The sequence below is a fragment of the Apis dorsata genome, unplaced genomic scaffold (genome assembly GCF_000469605.1).
Source record: "Apis dorsata unplaced genomic scaffold, Apis dorsata 1.3 scaffold_70, whole genome shotgun sequence".
NCBI lineage: Eukaryota > Metazoa > Arthropoda > Insecta > Hymenoptera > Apidae > Apis > Apis dorsata.
Genome location: NW_006263368.1, coordinates 434,147 through 439,419, shown reverse-complemented (window position 1 = coordinate 439,419; position 5,273 = coordinate 434,147). Strand labels below are relative to the sequence as shown.

Here is a 5,273-nt window from a genome sequence, read left to right as displayed (position 1 = left end):
TTTTTTTTTTTTTTTTTTTTTTTTATAAACGAGAAATTGAGTAGATAGTAAAAGATAATAAAGGTTACGCGTATGATTTTCATCCATTTGGATAAAAGTGAGCCGTAATGGAACAATAATAATTATTTTAAATAGTAAGATTTCAACGTGGGCGTTGTCCAAAAACGAATAAACATTTCGAGATGTCTCGAAGAATACGATTAGATTGAATCGCGTATACGTGGGATGTAAATTAATCGAATTATCGAATCCGTTTGTAAAAAAATTTTTATCGAGCACTTTACCAAAAAAAATATTGTAAAAAAATCTATATCCCATAGAAATCTCACGATTTTAATTTCCATTAAAATTCCTACACGTTACGAGCGTCGATAATATAATACAAATCGCGGCACAAGAAACGAAAACATTGGTTTGCCATTGATATCCATAATATTATTATCCGATTTAACGGAGTCGTTTTCCGAACTCGGAGCGAAACGGACGCTCCTCGACACGAAGAATATTATATCGTAATAAAATTAAATTAAATTTAATAAAATTGGTTTCGCATTAAAAAAGAAAAGTCATAGATTAAAAAATTATCGCAAACAAAAATAATTTACGAAACAAACGGCAACGAACAATCGAATTTGAATTTTATAGAAAAAAATTTTGCCTGGGGACCATTTCTCTCGCCAACCTCTTTCGTAAAAATCACATTTCGATGAAAAATAAAAAATATCGATAATTCGAAACAAGTTCTCGAAAATATCCGCACGATCAAACGTCCATCGACCAAAAAACATCGCTCTTCCTCTTCCTCCTCTTCGTCCTCCTCCTTCTCCTTCTCCTCTTCCTCCTCCTCCACGTTTCGCCACGCAGGTGGAGGGAAAAATTATTATTTAGAATTACCCGAATCGGGCAAAACGGGCGGCATTAATGCGAAAAGATCGAGCAAGGAATCGAGGGCGTTCACCCTCGATATCGGCGTCTCGATCTCTTCGGGGTCCCTTGGGGCGCTTTAATCCGGCCCTGGCCCCCAAATCTCGCCCTTATTATCGGCCCACGAAAATCTGGATTATCACTGTCTTTATCCACCAGCCTCGACAACGAAATTACATCGTGTGCCTTATCGACGCCCAAACCAAATGTCAAACCCATCGATCCAAGCTTCTTGCTGTATCAGGCATAATTGATCGATGATCGCCACTGATAAATACGATAGTATCGAGGAGTAACGTGTATTAAATACACTAGAGATTTTTTTATGCCGAAATATTTACAATTCAAAGGAGATTCAAGAAGAAGTTTGTGCAAACCATTAAGCAAACCATTAAGAAAAATATTTTTCTACGTGCATCATTCGAATATCCTAATTTATCACTATCATAATTTAGCACGAAGCTAATGGTGCAGAAGTATTAAATAAATATTTAGCAGCGTAGATATTCTTCGAAATACTGGGAAATTGATTCGAGGATCAAACTCGATGTCGAAGTATATTCGAGCCAGTATATACAAAGAATTAATCTATCCGCCAAAAATTCTCTGCCTCTGTTTTATTCGTATGGTGAAATTTTATTTTACACCGAAACACAAAACCCCCGACCATTACTCTCCCTTCCAAACCCAATACTTACACGCCACAACTTGATCCATTATGACAATAAAGCTACATCAAAGAACCCATCCCTCCCGAGCCTCCACCCCTCCACCCCCTCGAAACTTCACCTCGCAGATTCAAAACTCGCTTCGCTTAACCGTTAAACCGTCGATCTTCCAGGAACACCGGGTCCCAAGAAACGTCCCCTTTTTCGCGGACCCCCAATTTCCTCTCCTCTCCTTTTTTCTCGAGCTTATCCCCCCCCTCATTATCGTCACAGTTGGCCGCGTTGTACAACGGTCGTAAAGGGAACGCCATTGGTCGCGCGGGAAGGGTTAACGTTTCGAGCGTGTCGGACGTGTTTCGGGCTTTCGTCTCATCGATTTCACGGTTCGTTCGCGATCGGCTGAAGATTTCGAACCGTGGTCTGGTGGCTCCCCTTCCTCCCGTCGCTCGCGGCACACGTTTTTCTTGCAAATTCTGGCGTTGCCTCTACTCGAATTCGGGCTTTTTTTCACCCCGGAGCGGATACCAGTTTTTGACAACGTTTCGACCAATTTAACGCGAAAAGTAGACCGATTCTTTTTCTTTTTCTTTTTTTGTGCGTGTCTTCTTGCTTTCGATCGGTCGAGTCTTCTGGTATTTTATACCAAAGAAAGATAATTTTCTTTATGATTTTCTTTTCGATCTTTCGTGTTAATAATGGAAGATAAATATGTGTACGGAATTTTGTGAGTTTCTCAGAGTTAAATAATCGATTTTGGTTAAAGTTTGCGGGAGTGTAATTCAAAGATTTCGATACGAGCGACAATTTATGAGGGTGTCTCGAATTTTAATAATTCGTAGGATAAGAAAAATAATACAATGTTGTAAAATAAATAGAACATTCTATATTTAGTTTTCGCTTATGTTCAATTACTCGATCCATTCATCTTCAATTAAAAGCACATTTTACACCGCTATTATCTCAATTTACTCGATCTTCTTCATTTCTATCGGTATCGCTTCTTCCGGTGAATTTTTATTCACTCTTTCGATACTTCAACTCCTCCATACACGCACATCGTCGCCACATCCTCTCCACGCAGTTTTCGAAAGACTCCGTTTTTTTTTCTTTTTGCCACTTTAAAAATCTCGGCTATATCCCCGCAAGATCTCAATTTCGCCTCGCTCCTCGTGGAATACGTATCTCCGTTGCTCTTTTTCCCCTCTGGACTCCCGTGTTTTTCCTTCCTCTCTCTCTCTCTCTCTTTCTTTTTTGAACAGTGCTTCTCTGTGAAACCTCAATTTTCACTCACCTCCGTGAAACCGCGAACCCTTCTTCAACTTCTTCTGAAACCACCATTTTTTTTTCCCCCACCCTCCTATCCCACTTCAGCCTCCCCTCAAATACAACCACCAGACCATCGTCCAGACGATAATCACGTCGAATCGATCACTCGTGGATTTCATCTCTAGAGAGATTATATATACAAATGGATTTTTTTAACGAACGCTCGTTGAAGGAGAAAGATCGAAAAGGGATCCTTTAACCTTTCCTTATTAACTTAATTGCTCGAAAATAGCTCGTTTTTCCATTCTTCTTTATTTGGACGAATCCATCTTGGCCTCAATTTATACAAACTTGTTGTTGTACACGCTTCGAACGGTGGCAAAAAAATTTCGAGTCTACGATCAAAAACACGCTCTAATCGATTCAACTCGAGAAAGCCCCCTCAACGACGACTCGATCGAAGTTTGCAACAACTTCAGCTACTCCGCATCGCGTTTATACATCTCTCTCAACCCCGTGCGAGCTTCCAATCGCACCCACTAACTCATCCTATCCACGTCAGGAGGTTGCTGATCGGGCGTTGACGATCGAACACCGTGAAAGTTCCATCGAGCGTCGCGGAAGTGTTACATCTCGACCTTGGGCTGGAAGTAGGGATGGATCGATGGGAAGCGGGGGATGATCGATCATTGTTGGCGCGCAGCGACACCGTTAGGCAGATTTTGGCGCATATAAGTGTCAAATTTCGATGATCGATGGCCGGCAATAATTTGGTGGCGGGCACCGCGTCGTCCTCGCATAAGGGAGATGCGCGTGGACGACGTGTTGGGTCAACTAAATCGATCCGACCGATTTCTCGGCCAGAAAGAATTTCCTTTTCGAAATCCTCGAGACGAGGTGGGGGCCAAGACTCGATGGTTGATCTTGAAAAATAGAATTTTTAATAAGTTCGAGAGATTTTTTTTTTTTTCGTGGCTTTTTTCCTCTTTGAGATTATTTTCCTCGAATCAGGGGGAAGTGGGAGGAAGTTTTATTAGTTGTGTATGTATATCTGGAGGAGTTAATTAATTAATTGAAAATGGAATGCTAGTTACTTTTCTCCTGTGTGTGTATATTTGATTAATCGTGGCTACGGATGTTTGGGGATGATTTAATTATTGACGTTAAACATGGAAATTTAATTAATTAATTATAATAATTTCGAATCTACGTGTACGATGTGTTGAATGACAGTGAGATACTTTTAGATTAAATTTTTAAATATCTTTTCGTTAGTTCGATCAATTTAGGAAAGTCGTTGTGACTTTAAATTAATCCCCTTTTTTTTAATAAAACACGATGTCAGATACAACTTCTTCTGTGATTTATATATTCATATTTAAATGAACTTATTAAAAACTTCAAACGTTACTCGTTTGTAAAGAAACATTTATTATGTTTATTTTATACGCGTGTTTGATGCGAGTCAAGTAGTTTTAAAAATATATTCGTTATTTCGTTACGATGGAAAAACAAATTAATTATACTAGCCATAAAATGGGCTTTACGATCGGTAATTAGTAATAAATAATTTCACAGAATTCTTCTATTTATATTCTTCACGTGTCGCGTGATAAAGACCGTGAATGACATTTATAGCCCAGGACAGGGGAAAAGGCACGGTATACTCTTTAAGAAATTCAATTTTTATTTCCAATTTTATTCCTGCCAAAATTCCACCTATCACTTATTCTCGAAAGGTTAACCGGTCGTTTTATTCTTAACGTATGTCGCTCTATTATCGGATACTCGTGGATACAAAATAATTCATCAAGACCAAACAATCTCTCCAACAATTTCTAACGATATATCAATCACGTACAACTCCAAACCTCCTATTAAATCTTGTATAAGAACACAAGAGGAAGGAATTCTATTAATTCTAATCATTGAACATCACAAACCTGACCAAACAATCGAAAATAATTCGATGTTGTTTGTGAACGAACAAGTCCAACGAACTCTCTTCCATCGATCCTCTTCTCAACCTCCCTTCCTTCCTTCCTTCCTTCCTTCTTTCCTTCCTTTCTCGACATTTCCCCAAGCGGCTCTCTGCTTATTTCTCTCCTCGCCTATACAGGTATAGACTCCAACGTTTTCGAAGAAATTCAATTTCAAGAATCTTTTTTCCCCTCCCCTCCTTCAAATTTCCTCCCGATTTCGAGGAGCACGCGCGGCATCGTGGGGCAGGGAATACCGTGTCAAAGAGTCAAGGGAGATTTAAGATTATTGAATATTCACAATCGTGAAACGTACGGTGTAACGATCGATGACCCGCTGGGGGTTGGGTTCTCGTTTCTCTGCTGGCTATAACTCATCGTGAACTATGGACTCTGAGCGAATAACTAGCAGCCCGTGTGTTGACGATTATGGCTT

At 39.6% G+C, this 5,273-nt stretch overlaps 1 protein-coding gene across 1 annotated transcript in view; it reads left to right on the top strand.

Annotated features, from left to right (window-relative positions):
• The window catches only part of LOC102673139 (mannosyl-oligosaccharide 1,2-alpha-mannosidase IA-like), a 151,544-nt gene that overhangs the window by 28,707 nt on the left and 117,564 nt on the right, over window positions 1-5,273 (top strand). The gene's annotated exons all lie outside the window — the stretch shown is intronic.